Consider the following 20,330-nt stretch of genomic DNA (forward strand, 5'->3'; position numbering starts at 1 on the left):
GAGGAGTTTCTGTCTCTGCCTTCTGAGTTGGGCTGCGGGGGTCCTACCTTTATCGTCTCTCCCAGGCTTTTAACAATCCCTGCACCAGTGGCCATCCTCCCCACATCTGTAACAAGTGACCTTGTTCTGGGAGGGACGGCTCCCCTCCTGGCGCCACTCTTTCTTGTATTGAGCCCCAGGTTTAACCTTGTGGACCTTACGCTTTTGCTGGGGGGTCCCACTATTCCTACCATTCCTATATGCTACCGTGAGCTGCCGGATTACAGTCTCTTCGGTTGCTAGGGGGTCTCGGTGGTCAAACCAAGCATCAGCCTTTGCTTTTATCTGGTAAGGCAATTGGACACCAGGCAACAAAGCCATTGGGTCCACTGCCGCTGGTTCAGGTGTGCCCTATCTTGTCCCCCTGCACACGCGCTGTTGTAGACTGGCCACAGCCTGTCTGCAAATGCCTGTGGGGTCTCCCCTTCCTTCTGCAGTGTTTTCCCTATGTGATCAAACGGACTGCCGTCGTTCACACCCATGGCTTCCAGTATTTCCTCCTTTAGGCCCTCAAAACCCTTCTGCCCTTTCTTAGCCTCATCTGAAAGGGTCTGATAGAGCTTACTGTCTACAGAGAAAAGCAACATTTTGGCTTTCTCTTCGTCATCACAGCTGTTAACACAGGCTGCCTGTTCTACCTCTTGAAAGTGCATTGAGGGGTCTCCCTTTTTGGAGAGCAGGGGAATATGTTTCACCGGGCCTCTGAGCTGTTGGGTATCATAGGGTACCAGATAGGTATGCTGAACAGCCCCTGGGTCATTATCGTTCACGGGCGGACCGTACCTCCGTTGTCAGAGGGGTACACTGGTCCTGGTCCCCGCCTGCCTAGTGGGACCTGCTGGCGTTCTCCTACCACCCCATTGTCCACCCCTTCTTGCTGCCAGAGCTCCTCAAAACTCGGAGCTGTGGGCTGCGGTCTTGGGATCTCTAATTCCCTAGCCAGCTCTGTTCTGGGTGCTGCCTGTGGGGCGGTTTGATTTGGGCTGCTGGTACTGTCCGACGGACTTCGCTTCCGACTTATGAGACATACCACCCCTTTAGTCCCTAGTAACTCCATACCCAAACTCTCTATCTTTCTGTTACATGGGGTATGATCTGCTCCACTTAACCTTTGGTCGCAGGCCAGCTTATAAGCTGCCTTTACCTCCCTAACCTTTTCCTCCTGCTCTGTTACTTCTGAGGTGAGGCGGGCATTCTCTTCCCGCAGTCTCATCTCGTTACTCTTAGCTTCTGTAATTTGGCACTTTAGGAACTCTATCTTGTGCCTCATGTGGCTTTTGCCCTCGCTAGCTTCTTGGGTGAGGTGTGCGTTTTCCTCCTGTAGCCTCATCTCACTGTCCCTAGCCTCTGTGACTTCCTGCACAAGGCGCTCTATCTCTGCCTGGCATTTTGCGACCTCTAGTGTGAGGCGTGCATTTTCTTCCCACACCATCATCCCACTATCTCTGGCCTCATTCACCTCTCTTATGAGGCGTTCTACCTCCGCCTGGCATTTTTCAAACTCTGACTCCCGATTCTTGGCCTCTGTAACCTCCTCCCGCACCCTCATCTCACCCTTCTTAACCCAGCCACCTATACTATAATAGGTCAGCTTACATGCTGCTGCTAACTTCTGCAGGGCTACCCACAGACTGAAAGCAAGAAAAGCAAGAGCTGATGCTTTCTCCAGATCCAGACCACTTATCGTATCAAAAACTGCCTCCAGTCCTGCCGCGGTCACCAATTTGTAGGTGGCATTCTTTGCCTGGTTTACGGTAATTTACCTGGTCAGGCAGCCTTTGCCACTGCACTGTGACCAATTCCAATCAGTGGTTTCGAATCGCTAAACCCCCCCCTCCAGTTCTGACTGGAGGAACTTATAATTAATGATATATTAAAAACGGACAAATGGTCTGGATGCAAGAAAGTCAAATTTTATTCAAACTAAAGAAACTACACCACACGATCAAAGTAATCACAGTAAAATTGCTTAACAGGGGAAGGCAGACGGCAAAAACAAGGGATAAATGGCTACAATGTTAATCTTACAATCTTAGCAACATTTCCCTTAAATTACCACCCCTTTACTTCTCACTAGATTGTCTTGCTAGTGGGTCAGAAGCCTTGCTCACCTGCAGTCGAAAGAGTAAAAGAGACAAAAAGCCCCAGAGGACTTCCTGGGCTTAATCTTTATACCCTGGGAGTCCCTGCTGTTTTCGCGCCGAAAAGGTGCGTGTGTAATTTTGTGCCGAAAAGTCCGAATACACAAGAGAAGGGCTTTTAACTTCCTCCATTCATACATGGAGACATCATGTAGTAGAGTCAATTTCAGTGAATGGATGTGTGTAAACAACCCATTCTGCTTGCTGTCCGATGATTGGCTGATTCAAACAGGCTACTCCCCAGTGTAAACAAGCAGCTTGTAGGTTACCGGACCCACCCAATACCACAGGGTGACTGACAGCTCGGGCTCCATTCAAACTTACTACAGGGCAGCGCTGAGCTTTTCATATGCTAACAGCCTGTCTGTCCTTTTCTGCTGCCTTTTAAAATTCTGTTTCCATGAGGTCTGTTCAGCCATTTTTATGCCCTGGGCAATTTAAACAGTCCAAAACTCAAGAGTACATCTTTTAATAAAATGTACAATCTTAAAGTGTGCGATTTTCACAAAGTTCTTTGATTCCAGTGTCCAAGTGCTGCCTAGCTTACAAGCTTTTTAACACAGCCTTTTGCAGTTCTGGGTATGTTTTAAAACATTGTCCAACCCAGAGACAATTTAAATCACACAAGTCTTCGTCCACGATGTGGATTAATATTTCCCGATCTTCGGGGGCTGAGGGGATTGTATGACCCCTACACATCACAGCTTGTTCTCCAGAATACTGTGCTGTTAGATGAATTCAAAGTCTCTTGTTTTCTTTCAGAACATTATTCAAAGAGTAGAGATAAAAAGGGTAAGTGGCGGCTTGACTCAGTTAGTAGTATTCTCGCCTCTGAGTTAGAAAATTGTGAGTTTATATCCCACTATGGGTTTGAAAGCATAACTTAGACTGACATTTCGGAACTGTACTGAGGGAGTGCGAGATATCAGATGTGGCATCTTTCAGATGAGACATCAAACCAAGAACACATGTACCTGTTCAGGTGGCGCAAAAGAGCGTATGGCACTATTCAAAGAAGAGCAAAGAGTTCTCCCGGTGTGCTGGTAAACATTTCCCCTTCAAGTAACATCACCAAAGCCGATTAACTGGTCATTTTCCTCATTGCTGTTGGTGAGATCTTGCTGTGCACCAATTGGCTGCTGCGTTTGCCTACATAGCAACAGTGAATGCACAGCAAAATGTAATTCATTGGTTGTGAAGCATTTTGGGAGGTCCCAAGAATGTGATAAGTGCTAATTCAATCAGATTTCTTTAATCTAAATTTCCTGAGCCATCGCATGTGGTGAGGCAGCAGGCCCACAATTGTCCGGTGCCCGCTTGCTGTGTGGCAAAGGTGCACCTTGCCATGTGCAAAGATTTAGAAAATCTACTCTAAAAGAAGAGGAACCCGCAAATGAGAGAAATGGGAAATAAAAATAGAAAGATTCATCATCAGCTGAAAGAGAGAGACAGGTAAACATTTGAGGCGGAAACCATCACGAGAACTGACAAGGTCAGGCAGGAGGCCATCTTTTCAGAAATAAGTAGACAAACATGCTATAAATGCACAGCAGGTCCATCATCAGTAGAAAGCATCTTCACAGGACTGGCCAAAACAAAGAGGGAAGAGGTGAAAATCAGATTTGGCTAAGCACACAGATATATACTGATGACTTTCACAAAGAGGCACTTAATGGATTTGAAAACCTACAAATTGATTTTAAAATGCAGGAAAGAGCAGAAAGGGCTGTGTGCTAGAGGGTAATTTTCCAAGAACATACTAATGGCAGTGAACCTCCCCACTGCCAGACCATATTGGAAAATTGCTGGCAGCAGGTGAGATTTCTTCCTGCATGTATGTACGTTGAAAATTACCCCTTATATATATAGGTCGTCTCAGTGAAGCATGTGGAACAATATTAGAAAGACGAAAGGTGCGTTAAACAGCTGCACATGATTTATAAAACTCCAATTAGAGAGATTACGGAAAAGTAGGCTTCCACAAAGAGCGTTTTTTTTAATGAAAATGCTAAACCAATGCTGTGCGTCACATCATCACTTAGTGCCTCGACCATCAGCACCGATATAGCCTCAAGAAGAAATCAGAAGCAGCTAGCGTCAAAAGAATTGATTAAAATATACCAGAATAGTTTATTTTCTTCAGTCTTTCAAATTTCAATGATAATACTGTAAGAAGCCTGAATCTATTGTTTTTTCAAACCCACAGTGAAATGTTATGTTCTCTGTATCCCTTTATTCTTTTTCTATATTGGTAAACCATCTGAGTGAGCTCATCACTAAATTTTCCTTCTGAATATTTAATGTTCTTTGGCATTGCTCCAAAATGTCTTTTATGCGAAATAAAACCATTATTATAGTTAGTAATTAAGTACAATATAAAGTTAGATGACGGTATCTTTAGGTTGATTTTTGTCCAGTTTGAAACATTAGGTAGTAAACATTTACTCAGTTACTTGAGACTTACTACCCTGCTGTGGCATAATGTGCTGCACAATTAAAGAAACATCATCACCCTTTTTGCCACTCTTAATGGTCTACAAGCTTAATTATAAAATTATTAAAATGTAATTAACCTAGCGGTCTTATCAAACTACCATAGTCCTTTCAAATAATGGGAGCTGGGAATCAACTCTGGGTGGATTTTGAACTCTGAAATTATCTTGAGTTGAGTTAATTGAAATAGACTCAGTTTCAAAAAAAGTGGAATTTGGCTCAAGTTAAATAATTCAGATTAAATGAGTCATACCTACAAGAAAAGGCGGTAGGAACTTCTGGCCTTTTGTACTTATTCTGCTCGTGTGCGATTCCATGTTGCCACTTTTGCAGTGGAAGTGCTTCCCATTTAGTTGCATCCTTCCAGTCTTTTGATTTTTGTCATGGTGTGGTGCCTTTTCATGCAAGACAGCTGCTTTAATAACAGCTTGGGGTTGAGGAAACATAATGCATTTTCCAAAAAGCGTTTTGTTGTTCTTGGCACTAAATTAACGATTTTCTCGCAGGATCTCACACCAATCAGTAATAATCGCGGCCAAGTCTCAATATCTATGATTTGGACATTAATTAGAGTGTGGCAATAAAATCTAAAATGTTTTTCTGACTCACTTAATACTAACATTCACCTTGTTTTAATTATATCAGAGAACTGTGAAACAACTCCCAGCAACACATCTCCCAGTCACTCTGCTATTGGAATGAGCAGAAGCACTTGCCAACCAAAATATGTTAGTGTGCAGTAATCAGTTCTGTGGGCTGCAGCAAATGTGGCCACCTATTCCCCTAAGAATTCGGTGGAGATGCAGGATCTAGCCTGGGCTTAAAGTGGAAGGAAAGTATTGGGAGAGTTCTTTTTATTCTAAGTGCTCTCCCGTTTAGTAGAAGGAAACAATATTACCATCTTTTGTCTTTTGATATGTTTTCACAAAGGTCAGTTTTCCTACCACAATAGAAACCTTTGAGTAGAACGTCATGGAAACATTTGAAATATTGTACAGAATCTTTTTATGCTTTTGAGTAAATTGATACTCCCGCCAACTTTCTCCTAAAAGTGAAAATCAGGAAGTAAGAAAGAGTTACGTTTATGTAGCGCCTTTCACTACTTCAGGACATTCCGAAGTCCATTACAGTCAATTAAGAGCTTTTGAAGTGTAGTCACTGTTGTAATCTAGGAAACACGGCAGCACAATTTGCGCACAGCAAGCTCCCACAAACAGCAATATGATAAATGTTCAGATAAACTATTTTAGTGCGATTGCTTGAGGGTTAAATACGCTCCTGCTCTTCTTCGAAATAGTGTCATGGGATCTTTTACATCCACCTGAGAGGGCAGTCGAGGCCTCAGTGCAACATCTCATCTCATCTGAAAGATGGCATCTCTTGACAGTTCAGGACTCCTTCAGTATTAGCACTGGCGTGTTAACCTAGACTTTTGCTCAACTCCCTGGAGTGGGACTTGAACCCACAAGCTTCTGACTTGAAGGCAAGAGTGCTACCAACTGAGCTATGGTGAAGACCTCTGAATATGCCTTCAAGTATACATGTGCCGAGGTCCTGGTGATGGACCTCAGGGCAAATTGCAGTGATATGCAGTTTCCAGTTTAACATCGATCTGTCAATTATACACTGCATTTCACAGATACTGTTCTGAGCCCAGTAGCAGCAATATAACAGAAGTCTGACGATTATGTTAAAGTGAAGTTATTTTCCATTTTTAAGTGACCCATGTGGCTGTTTTGACACAGGTTAGATTACAGTTATCAAAACTCGCACTGATAATCAGCGATCATCAGATTTTTTTTAAAGAAAATCACACTGTTTTCTTCTAACACCTATTGCCTGAAAACACATAAACATCCCATTTAATTTTTCAATAAAACCTTCCATAAAAGCACTAGGGTTGAAAATCTGGGGCTGCCCTGGTGGACTCCCACTATAACTTTGGTGGAAATCCACCGGAACAGTCATACACAACCAGAATGGCTGCAAACTTGACTGGGAAGCTGATACGCCAGTCCCAACCTTGTTTCATGTATGGCCTTTTGTGGGAGGAGCCTCCGTCTGCCACTTCAAAAACATTGACATGGGAGGGGGGTGTGAGTGGGGGTTGGGGGAGGGGTGTGTGGGGGGTGGGCAGTGTGGCGGGGGGCTGGTGGCATGATTCCCTACGTCATGCACTCCTGTGCCCTGGTCTAAGTCGGAGTGCAGCAGATGGGGAGGAAAATCAGGCAGGATGTGGAAACATATTTTCCAGCCCAGCTCTACCCAGGTGAGTTTCTATTAGGGATCTTACTTCTATCTGCCTGAAACATAGCCCTTGTCATCACTGGGGATAAAGCTGAGGGGAGGGAGTTCCCATGTGGGGAATTTGCACTGCCTCAGCCCTCTCACACTCAGTGATGTGGACATTGGGACGAATCCGACATTGGAGTGGCAGAAGTGGGGCCCACCTGAAGGTCAGAGCCTGAACTCTCCATTGGAAAGATGGTGCCTTGGATCCCTTATAAAAGAGGTTCAATTGGGCATTGTTAAAAAAATATCCTCTATAGTGGCACTGGCACATCAGGAAGTGACTTGCCACCATTGTTTCCTTCCCTCTCTGCAGGCACCTGCCTCTTCCATACAAGTGAAATGCCCTTCCTCCGGACCCCAGATACTCCAGTGGCATCACTATCGTCCAATCCATCACACTTCCATTGAAGCAGGGCCAAAGATTTTCAGTCCTGATATAGTTACGAATATGTGAACATACAAAATTGATGGACAGGAAAAGTCCAGCTGGTCCATCAAGCCTGCCCCACACCACGATGGCTGGACCATCATGGTTAAGAAGAACAGCTCGAGAAATTTGGCCTATTTACTCTGGAACAGAATAGGATAACGGAGGGGGATCCCATCCAATAGATATTTCCACGGCTCGGTGAATCAGCAACAAGCGTGTATAGACTCAGGATTATCAACAAGAGGAATGTTGGGAAATTGTTTGAAATTAGGTTATTTGAACATGAAATGCTTTGCCACAAGTGGATATTAAGGCAGGGATTATGGCCCCTAAATTCTGCAACCGTTCTTGTGGACTGCCCCCTTAACTTTGGCAAGAGTCCACCAGAGCAGCCAGAAACAAGTCTGGCACCTGGTTATACTGGATTGCGGCTTAATTCCAAAATTTGTAGGATGGTCTTGTAGAGGCGGTTGGGGTCCCTGCACCTCCTTTCTGACCTGGTATATGGTTGGCGCAGATAAGGTTGGTAAGACCAGGCTTCTCAGCTGATCTGTTGGTGGTTGTGGGCCCAACTGGGGGGGCGGGGCGTTGTGTGGTTCCAGGCTGGGATTGAGACCTGGATGGTAGAAAATCTACCAGTTAAATATTTTTAAACATTTTTGAAGTTTGGATGGGGCACTTACATTTTACTTCCAGGTGAACCCAGCAACCTCTGACTTGGGACTTTTAAACTGGACTTTCCAACCCCTTTGGTGGGAGAAGTGCCCCAGCTGCATCTCTAGCCCACTAAAGGGATACAAATCAGGGACCCCTTCCCCGATCCAGCAAACTTACACTAAGATGTGTTGCCCCATGGATTTTCAAGGCCTATAACATAAGTTAAAAGGAAATTGGATAAGTATTTGAAAATGAAGACTGTAAAAGCTTATGGGAATAGGAGAAGGAAATGCTATTAAAGGAAATAGCTCCAGTTGAAGAAATACATCAGCACAGGCACTGTGGGCCTCCTCCTGTGCTGTAATTTCTATGATTCTGTCCTACTTCTTGAATATGCTGTTATCTGGAAGGATTATACTTCCTTCTGTTATAATTCTATTTACAGGACATGACTGAACATTGATATGTCAGAATTATGTGTCATCTGCTAGCATTTGCATTCATTGTTATTGATATAATACTTGGACATTAGAGCATTATTGGTAAACACCTCTGTTTGATGTTTGATGTTCACTTAAGGGTTTTAATAACAACATCTGTACAATCTGCCTTATCAAATCATTTAAATAACAAAAATCTGAAATACTCTGGTCGACTGCTAAGCCGGCACAATACATCCTTTGCAGTCTGCCAGAGTATTTCAGATTTTTGTTATTTAAATGACTTGATAAGGCAGATTGTACAGATGTTGTTATTAAAACCCTTAAGTGAACATCAAACAGAGGTGTTTACCAATAATGCTCCAATGTACAAGTATTATATCAAAAACCTGGACTACATTTCCTCCCACCCCGCCTCCTGTAAGGACTCTATTCCATTCTCCCAGTTTCTCTGTCTCCGCCGCATCTGCTCTGACGATGACACAATCCATACCAGTGCTTCCGACATGTCTTCCTTTTTCCTCAGCCGGGGATTCCCCTCTACTGTGGTTGACACGGCCCTCGACCATATCCATTCTATCTCCCGCACTTCTGCCCTCACCCCTGCCCCTCCCTCCCGGAACCACGATAGAGTTCCCCTTGTCCTCACTTTTCACCCCACCAGCCTCCACATTCAACGGATCATCCTCTGCCATTTCCACCACCTACAGCGTGATCCCACCACCAAATGCATCTTCCCCTCACCTCCCTTTTCAGCATTCTGTAGGGACCGCTCTCTCCGCGACATCCTAGTCCAATCCTCTATCACCCCCAACACCCCTTCCCCTGTGCCCGGCACCTTCCCGTGCAAGCGCAGGAGAAGCAACACATGCCCTTATACCTCCCCCCTTCCCAATGTCCAGGGCCCCAAACACCCCTTCCAGGTGAAACAGCGATTTACTTGTAATTCTTGCAATCTAGTATACTGTATTCGCTACTCACGATGTGGCCTCCTCTACATTGAGGAGACCAAAGGCAGATTGGGTGACCGCTTTGCGGTTCAGTCCATAAGGGGGGCCCCCGAGCTTCCAGTCGCCTGTCACTTTAATTCACCGCTCCATTTCCACTCAGACCTCACCGCCCTTGGCCTCTTGCACTGTTCCACGGAAGCACTGCGTAAGCTCGAGGAACAGCGCCTCATCTTTCGATTAGGCACTTTACAGCCCTTTGGGTTCAAAATAGAGTTCAACAATTTCAGATCATAACCTCGGCTCCAATCACATATATATTTTTTATCCACACTTATTGTTTGTGCTTTTTTCTTCCCTCCCACATGGCAGCTGTCTTCCATTCTGCCAGCGCAATTCACACTCCATCTAGAGCCATCCTTTGTTTCTTAACCTGTCCCATTACCATCTCCTCTTGCCTTGAATATCTCTTAATGCCTCTTTACTTCTCCTGCCTTCCATCCTATCACAGACCTTCCCTTTTGTTCTTTCATCCCCTCCCCCATTTCCCAGCCCCTAAACTTGCTTTAAAATCTGTTCCTTTTCCTGCTTTTTTCCAGTTCTGACGCAAGTTCTTCGACCTGAAACATTAACTCTGTTTCTCTCTCCACGGATGCTGCCTGTCCTGCTGAGTTTTTCCAGCGTTTTCTGTTGTTATTTCAGATTTCCAGCATCCGCAGTATTTTGCTATTACATTAAATAGCCATATGGCTATCCAACAACAACAACAACTTGTATTTATATAGCGCCTTTAACATAGTAAAACATCCCAAGGGGCTTCACAGGAGTATTAAAAGACAACATATTTGACACCGAGCCACATAAGGAGAAATTAGGCCAGGTGATCAAAAGCTTGGTGAAAGAGGTAGGTTTTAAGGAGCGTCTTAAAGGAGGAAAGAAAGGTAGCGAGGCAAAGAGGTTTAGGCAGGGAATTCCAGAGCTTAGCATCTAGGCAACAGAAGGCACGGCCACCAGTGGTTGAGCAATTATAATTAGGGATGCTCAAGAGGGCAGAATTAGAGGAGCGCAGATCTCTCAGGGGGTTGTGGGGCTGAAGGAGATTACTGAGATAGGGAGGGGTGAGGCCATGGAGGGATTTGAAAACAAGGATGACAATTTTGAATTCGAGGCGTTGCTTAACCGGGAGCCAATGTAGGTCAGTGAGCAGTGGGGTGACGGGTGAACGGGACTTGGTGCGAGTTAGGACACGGGCAGCCAAGCTTTGGATGACCTCAAATTTACGTAGGGTAGGATATGGAAGGCCAGCCAGGAGTGCGTTGGAATAGTCAAGTCTCGAGGTAACAAAGGCATGGATGGGGATTTCAGCAGCGGATGAGTTGAATCAGGGGTGGAGACGGGCGATATTACGGAGGTGGAAATAGGCGGTCTTAGTTATGTTGTGGATATGTGGTCAGAAGCTCTTTTCGGGGTCAAATATGACACCAAGGGTGCGAACAGTGTGGTTCAGCCTCAGACAGATGTTAGGGAGAGGGATGGAGTCAGTGGCTAGGGAACGGAGTTTGTGGCGGGGACCGAAAACAATGGCTTCGGTCTTCCCAATATGTAATTGGAGAAAATTTCTGCACATCCGGAACTGGATGTCGGACAAGCAGTCTGACATTTTAGGGACCGTGGTGGGTTGATAGAAGTGATGGTGAGGTAGAGCTGGGTGTCGTCAGCATACATGTGGAAACTGATGCTGTGTTTTCGGATGATGTCGCCAAAGGGTAGCATGTAGATGAGAAATAGGAAGGGGCCAAGTATAGATCTTTGGGGGACACCAGAGGTAACTATGCGGGAGCAGGAAGAGAAGCCGTTGCGGGTGATTCTCTTGATTAGATAGATAAGAATGGAACCAGGTGAGTGCAGTCCCAACCAGCTGGATGACGGTGGAGAGACATTGGAGAAGGATGGAGTGGTCAACCGTGTCAAAGGCTGCAGACAAGTCAAGAAGGATGAGGAGGGATAGTTTACCTTTGTCACAGTCACAAAGGATGCAGTGCACTAAACTGAGTTAAGGTGCAGTTGTGACAGAAACTGAACACAAGCCTCAAACAGGAAAAATTGTTGTAATTTTTTAGATAGGCGAATGTGGCTGAAATCGCGATAGCCCCCGAAAATGGGAGCGGGGATTGCGATGCGCAATTAACCCGCACCCGTTCAAAGTAATGCAGGCAGCATGCAAACTTTGGGCTGCCTGTTAATTTAAATGTTAGTAGCGTGCAGCCCAGCGCTAAACGCGCTGCTGAGTGGCTGTGCGTCTCAGCAGGGGTGCCAAGGTTGTGCGAGGCTAGCACCAATTAAAGCTCGCCTACCGTTCTTAAAGCCAGCCTGCACCTCTTAAAGGGGAGGTGCAGTTTGATGAAACCAGGTGCTGGAAGTAATTGCAGAAGGGAGTTTCACCTGGTAAACATATAGGAATGGCACAACAGGCCAGAGAAAGGGCTCCAAGGTTCTAAGACGCAGTACTGGAGGCCTTAGTACAGAAGGTAGAGAGGAGGAGAGATGTCCTGTTTCCACAGGGGGCCAGAAGGCCTTCTAGTCAGACACTGCAAAGGCAGTGGGAACAGCTAGCCATAGAGGTCAATGTCAACAGTGTTGCCCCGAGGACATGGATGATGTGCCGGGAGATGTTCAATGACCTCACACGAGTGGTCAAAGTCAGTGAATGCACCTTCAAATGCCATATCCCAAAAACCGCACCACTAGCCTCATACACTGCTCAATTCACCAACCCCCCCATTACTCACCTACCAACAATCTGTAACAATCACGACTCATACCTCAAATTCATATGCCCCATCTCACCCTCAAACACTTAAACTGCTGCAAGCCTCACACACACATCTCACAGCTTGCGCACACTGCCAGCTATTCAACCATGATAGCCACATCAGCCAAACACATTGAACCACACTCACCAACACAATTGACTAATCTACTGGAATTTTTTGAGGATGTAACTGGTAAAATAGATAAGGGAGAACCAGTGGATGTGGTATATTTGGACTTTCAGAAGGCTTTCGATAAGGTCCCGCATAAGAGATTAGCGTGCAAAATTAAGGCACATGGGATTGGGGGCAAGGTATTGACTTGGATAGAGAACTGGTTGGCGGACAGAAAGCAAAGAGTTGGAATAAACGGGTCGTTTTCCGAGTGGCAGGCAGTGACTAGTGGGGTACTGCAAGGATCGGTCCTAAGACCCCAACTGTTCACAATATATATTAGTGATCTGGATGAGGGAATTGGACGTAATATCTCCAAATTTGCAGACGACACAAAGCTGGGTGGGAGGGTATGCTGTGAGGAGGATGTCGTGAAACTCCAGTATGATTTGGACAGGATGGGTGATTGGGCAGAACTATGGCAAATGCACTATAATGTGGATAAATATGAGGTTATCCACTTTGGTGGCAAAAACAGGAAGGCAGATTATTATTTGAATGGCAATAGATTGGGAGAAGGGGAAGTGCAAAGAGACCTGGGTGTTCTTGTGCACCAGTCGCTGAAGGTAAGCATGCAGGTGCAGCAGGCGGTTAAGAAGGCAAATGGTATGTTGGCCTTCATAGCAAGAGGGTTTGAGTACAGGAACAAGGATGTCTTGCTACAGTTGTACAGGGCCTTGGTGAGACCGCACCTTGAGTATTGTGTGCAGTTTTGGTCGCCTTACCTGAGGAAGGACGTTCTTGCCATGGAAGGAGTGCAGCGAAGATTCACCAGGCTGATACCTGGGATGGCAGGAATGACGTATGAGGAGAGATTGTGTCGATTGGGCTTATACTCACTGGAGTTTAGAAGATTGAGAGGGGATCTCATCGAAACCTATAAAATTCTGTCAGGCCTGGACAGACTAGATGCAGGAAGGATGTTTCTGATGGCCGGGGAGTCCAGAACCAGGGGTCATAGTTTAAGGATAAGGGGTAAGCCATTTAGGACTGAAATGAGGAGGAATTTCTTCACCCAGAGAGTGGTGAACCTGTGGAATTCTCTGCCACAGAGGGCGGTGGAGGCCAGTTCATTAAATATATTCAAGAAAGAGTTGGATATATTTCTTAAGACTAAAGGGATCAAGGGATATGGGGAGAAGGCAGGAACAGGGTAGTGAATTTGGATGATCAGCCATGATCTCATTGAATGGCGGAGCAGGCTCGAAGGGCCGAATGGCCTACTCCTGCTCCTATCTTCTATGTTTCTATGTAATTCCCTTTCTCTGGCAGGTCAAGGTGGCATATATCCGCAGGCTTCGGCAGCTAACCTGAGGGGGACAGGCGCGCCTCCATTTCCTGACCCCGCTCAAGGAGATGGTGCTCGACATAATTGGAGTGGCTGTTACTGAGGCCGTGGCCAGCGGTGGCGCTGAAACCATTGTACATGATGGTATGCTCATACCTAATCCACCTTCTCACATCCCACTTCCCCCTCTTCTGGCTTCTGACAATCTCTTCTGACTTACAAGCTGCAGATGGTGTAAGCATGCACCTCTTGCTTCCCCGCTCCAGTTCACCACAACCCTACTCTTGTGCCTTTCTCATTTCAGAGACCCAAGAAACCAATCCTGGCCAGGCAGTGGTGCAAAAGAAAGAGAAAGAGGAGCGTGCTGAAGAAACACCGTCATTCAATCTGACAGTCGCAGCCACAAGCTCAGATACTGGCACTGCATGGACTTTAGAGGGTAGCTTTGAGGTGGTATCTGCGCATGGTGAGTTATCGGGCACGAGTGGGCTGCAACCAGGGCAGGGAGAAAGGGTAGTGTGGGTGCCAGCTCCCCGGAAGGCGAGGTCGCACACGAGTTCTGCTGCAGTGGACGCAGATGAGGACTTTGATGTGGTGGCACACAGAACAAAGCTGATGAGTATGCACAACAAAATGCTTGGTGCATTGGCAGGCCTGCCAGAAAGTCTGAATGCAATGTCAAGGAGCGTGGAGGAATCCTGCTCCAAAGTTGCACAGGGCTTTGCTCAGAACTTGGAACCCATCCTTTTCAACTTGGAAAGGGTGGGCAGATCCTCTTCTTACTCCTCCTCCTCCTCAGCTGGTCGCCGTATGCCTTGTGTCAAGGGCTGTGCCCTCATGATGACGAGGTTGTGGAGCATGTAGCAAACCACAATGAATCTTGAGACGCACTCTGGTGAGTACTGCAGGGCTCCTCCAGAGCGGTCCAGGCAGTGGAAGCGTAGTTTAAGGATGCCAATGGTCTGCTCTATCATATTCCGTTATATGCACAGTGCCTGACATAATAAAACTACTAGGCACTTGGTCTAAGCGTTAAACAAAGCTTTAATCAACTGTTTTACAGCATGGAGGTCTAGTTGTGTCCTTCACTAGTTCCTGTTAAGAATGTCCTGCACAAGTTGGGCCCATGCCTGAGTATTTATACTCTCCCTGGACAGCGCCACCCGTAGGCCGCTCAGTATTATTTCATAAGTCTTTCTTTCATGAATGACTGATTCATGTCAGTGCCCATGTGTGCATTGGCTGTGCAGCAGAGTCATGAGCCAGGTGGTCAGCAGATAGCCTTTGTTGCCCAGCAGCCACCCTCTGGTTTGTTGCGATTGCTCAAATGGTGATGGTACAGCAGACTACCACAGAATGAAGGCATCATGGATACCGAGCATTGACTTGTATGATGCGCTGAGTATGGTCGCATACCAGCTGAACATTGAAGCAATGAAATCCCTTCCGGTTGCAGTACATCTCCGAATAGATGAAATTTTGTGAAAGATGGCTCGTGGGCTGGCAGCTCCTTACTGAGCTGCTCTTCTCTTCAATTGTATCCGTGGTCATCCACTGCCATCCTTTGCCCTTTCTTCCCCCAATCTCCTTTCTTCCATTGCTTAAGATACCCTGCCTCTGATAGTGAAGGCATTTCAGCCCAAACTACAAGTTCAAACCACAAGTTTAAAGTTACCCCTGCAGAGCCCACTGCCCATCCCCCGACCCTGCGTGTCTTTGGTCTCACTGAGCTCCTTCAACTGCCAGAACGCTGCTGAAACTTGACCTCCATCACTGGATTCCTTGCAAACAGGACTTTGTTGACTACACGGTTCGACTCAGCGTCTGTGGCTCTGCTCTGCTTTTCAGTCACTTCAAGTCTTATGCTGTGGAATTCTTTTGCCAAATTGGTTTCCGATCTCTTGGATTTCTCTGGACATCTAGACCACGTTTCTGCTTCGAACTACACAGGAATACACTACGTTTTCTGCACTGGACTACACTGGATTACACTGTAAGACTTACCTGCTGTGTCTCTATCTCTGCTGCTAAAAGATTTTTTATCTTTAAACTATGGCTGTGTCTCTGCTAAACTGGTTCTACTGGTTTTTCAGCTCTGCTGGCTTGTTGGTAACAGCTGTTGTTCCACTTGCTGTCCGGTGACTCGTTCTACCGGTTTTCAGCTTTGCTGGTCGCTGGCTTGTGATTTTACTTTTTCTCTGCCGCTTTGATCTACGGTGACCTCCAACTTGCGTCAATTTCCCCATCATCTTTCTGCACCGCTAGCGACTCTTATTCCTACGGCAACAACCTCCATCCTTGAACTCTCTAAGCTGCAAATAACTTCTGGACTTCACTCACCTGCTTTGGACAGCGGTTCGGTGATGCTCCGTGCCGGCCCATCCTGCTTACGTCGGCTTGTCCTTCCATGGGACCTCTGACTTTGACCCTGGTCTCCCTAAATTGTCTCCAACCTATTCCTTGCTACCCGGAAACATGTATTCCATTAATTATTACATTTAACCAGGCCTATGTAACCTGAGCTTTTCCCGTGTCCATTTGCGTGCACACTTTAGTTGGCGCTCCAGACCAGAGCCATTCAATACTTTTCCACTTTTTCCCCCTATTTTCCTTTTCTCGCTATCCCTCCCTGACTGCTCTCTCCTGTCATCATGCCTCCTTTCATCTCTCCTCTTTCATCAATGATTTGGATGAGGGGACCAAATGCAAAATATCCAAGTTTGCTGATGATACAAAGCTGGGTGGGAATGTCAGTTGTGAGGAGGATGCAAGGAGGCTTCAAGGGGATAGAGACAGGCTAAGTGAGTGGGCAAGAACATGGCAAATAGAATATAATGTGGAGAAATGTGAAGTTATCCACTTTGGTAGGAAAAATAGAAAAGCAGAGTATTTTTTAAATGGTGAGAGATTGGGAAATGTTGGTATTCGAGGGACCTGGGTGTCCTTGTACACAAATCACTGAAAGTTAACATGCAGGTACAGCAAGCAATTAGGAAAGCATATGGCATGTTGGCCTTTATTACACGAGGATTTGAGTATAAGAATAAAGACATCTTACTGCAATTATATAGGGCCGTGGTGATACCACACCTGGAGTATTGTGTACAGTTTTGGTCTCCTTACCTAAGGAAGGATATACTTGCCATAGAGGGAGCATAATGAAGGTTCACCAGACTGATTCCTTGGATGGGGGAATTGTCATATGAGGAGAGATTGAATAGACTAGGCCTATATTCTCTAGAGTTTAGAAGAATGAGAGGTAATCTCATTGAAACAGACAAAATTCTTACAGGGCTATACAAGTTACACGCAGGGAAGATGTTTCCCCAGGCTGGGGAGTCTAGAACCAGGGGTCACAGGCTCAGAATAAGGGGTTGGCCATTTAGGTCTGAGATGAGGAGAAGTTTCTTCACTCAGAGGGTGGTGAATCTTTGGAATTCTCTACTCCAGAGGGCTGTGGAGGCTCAGTCCTTGACTATATTCAAGACAGAGATCGATAGATTTTTGAATATTTAGGGAATCAAGGGGTATGGGGATAGTGCAGGAAAGTGGAGATGAGGTAAAAGATCAGCTATGATCTTATTGAATGGTGGAGCAGGCTCGAAGGGCCCAATGGCCTACTCCTGCTCTTATTTCTTATGTTCTTATGTTCTCTCTCGGATACTCTGCCCTCCCAAATCCCTACTCCAATCCTTCATTACTCTTTGACCTTCCTACTCTACTGCCGCCATCCCAGGCTTGACTCTCTCTTAGATCAGCCTACAGTTTCCCTCTGTGCCTCTCTTGGTATCCTACAAAGGACCCATCGAGGCACTCGTTGCTGCTGCCTTACGAGCAGCAACCCCAACTGTCACATCCTACTCTCTCCCTGACCTTCCTGCCCAGCGCGCCCACTGGGGGCAAATCTTGCCAATTTTCTCCCCATCCAACTCACCCCCCCCCCCCCACCAGCGCTGACCCTGTGGACGCTGGCAGTGGGGCAACCATCACCGACCCTCTCCGCATCTCCCTCCAGAATATCTGTTCACTTGTGAACAAGGCCCTTGCCATCCATGAGCTTATCATGGATGATTGCATCGACATCATGGCCCTGACGGAAACTAGGTTGAGGGGTAATGACACCTTACCCTTATATGAAGCCTCCCTGCCTGGCTATACCTTCCACCACTTGCCCCGCTCAGACCGCCGTAGTGGCGGTGTGGCTCTCATCACCAAATCACCCCTTGGTCTGTCCCCCTACTTCTCCGACACTTTCTCCTCCTCTGAGCATCTCACCTTATTCCACCCAACTTACCTCTCATTTAAAATTCTTGTTCTCTACCACACACCCAAGTACCATAAAAATTTAATTACTGAGATATCTTCACTGCTCTCCTCCCTCAGCCTCTGCACCGAACGACTTCTCATCCTCGGTGATTTCAACCTCCATCTCAATTCATCATGCTCTCTCTCCTCTGAATTCAGTAGCCTCCTATCCTCCCTTAATCTCTCCTTCCATGTAAACTCCCCAACCCATATTCACGGCCAGCCCCTCGACCTTGACATCTCTCGTGGTCTTGCTACTCCCATCGTGTCAATCGCAGATAAGGCCATCTCTGACCACTTCCTTGTATCGCTCTCCACCCACATCCCCCTTCCTCCCACCACCGCCCCCAACCCTACTTCCATCTGTGTCCACCCCTGGAAAAAACTCTCTCCCAACTCTCTTACAACTGCACTTATGAAATCACAACTCTCCAGCCATTCACCACAATATTTCTGCAGCTACCAATCTGCTCAACCACACCCTCAACTCCACCTTTGATGCCCTCGTCCCTATTAAAACAATTACTCTCTCTCGGCCTGGCCGTTCCCCCTGGTACAGCCCTCATCTTCGCTCCCTTAAGTCCAAGGGACGCAGACTTGAACGGATATGGCAGACAATTGGTTTAGCCATTCACCGCCAGGTCTGGCTGGACCACATAAAACATTATCGAGTCCTGCTTGTTGAGTCTGTGTTTCCCAATGTAGTTATGCTGAATAACAGGACACAGACTACAGAAATAATTAAACAGGTCTTTAGTAATTGAGGGTCAGGGCTGAACTGGAATACACTTTGCTCCACAGGGTTATATATATATATATATACCGGTGTGGTCACCACCGGTACTACAATGTACAGGAGCCATCAAAAAGTAGTCCATCCCTTAAGGTATCCTCTTAAGGTGGTACAGGTTACATACACTACAATACCTCCCCTTTTAGCTTAACAGTGTACACCCCAATTTAAACATTACATGGATAACATATATACAACTTTCACACAAAACTGTTCAAAGATTCAGTCTCTGAGGAGGCCTCCTGATCTGGGCCGGATAACGCCTTTCAGGGGTCTCTGGTTCTCGTTGCTGAGGTGACTCATCCATTTGATCTCCTATGGATTGAACATCATCATGTACGTTCGAGTCTGAGGTAGATGCTACAGGCTCAATAACTTCTTCAACTGGTGTCTCTGCCGTAGACATGTGGTCGACCCTTGTTCTCGATTCCACAAGTTGGTCAGCATGACGTCGTATTACGTTCTCTCTAACGTCTACCGTGTACATCAAGGGTCCTTGTCGGGCATGAATTGTTCCGGATTGCCATTTATCATTCCTATAGTCCCTGGCCAACACTGGTTGTCCTATTTCGAAACTCCGAGTGGCCTTGTTATTTACGTGCTGGAATTGCTTGTTTTCGACTTCCCTACGCACATTGGGTTTTAACAAATCCAACCGGGACCGCAACCTCCTGTTATAGAACATTATGGCAGGGCTTTGATTTGTCACTGCATGCGTGGCGTTTCGATATGCCATCAGGAAATTGTCCACCTTGTGTTGTAGTGGAATATGGTCTTCGCTCATGGCCTTTATCGCCTTTTTGAACATTTGTACAAATCTCTCGGCCAACCCATTGGTAGCCGGATGATATGGAGCAGGTGTATAGTGTTTCACCCCATTCTTTTTCATGAACTTCTGGAATTCTTCTGACACGAACTGTGGTCCGTTGTCTGAACATATTTGTTCCGGCAACCCATTCCTTGCAAATATGGTTCTTAGAACTGCGATCGTCTTTTCAGAGGTAGTGGTCGACATCTTAATCACTTCTGGCCATTTAGAATGTGCGTCTACTGCTATCAAAAACATGGAATCCATGAATGGACCTGCAAAGTCGATATGCACATGTTGCCATGGGGTTGAAGGCTATTCCCACGGATGCAGCGGTGCAATTGGAGGTGCGTTTTGAACTTTTTGGCACACTGAGCAGCTTTTAGTCAGATCCTCTATTTGTTTGTCGATACCTGGCCACCACACATAAGCCCTAGCAAGGCTTTTCATCTTGACTCCCCCCAGATGACCTTCATGCAATTCCTTCAGAACTCTCTCCCTTAATTTAGGAGGAATAATCACCCTTGTTCCATACATCAATGTTCCTTGACAGACGGACAGCTGTTCTCGTCTGGCTGAGAATGCTGGTAACAGTGGGTCGCCATGTGCTGGCCATCCCTGCACTGTCAAATCGTAGACCCGAGACAGTGTCGGGTCGTTTCGGGTCTCTCTCTTAATACCCGCATTGGTGACTGGTAAGCATTCTATGATGG

Source organism: Somniosus microcephalus, chromosome 2, assembly GCF_052327205.1.
Source record: "Somniosus microcephalus isolate GS21.2 chromosome 2, FLI_Smic_1.0, whole genome shotgun sequence".
NCBI lineage: Eukaryota > Metazoa > Chordata > Chondrichthyes > Squaliformes > Somniosidae > Somniosus > Somniosus microcephalus.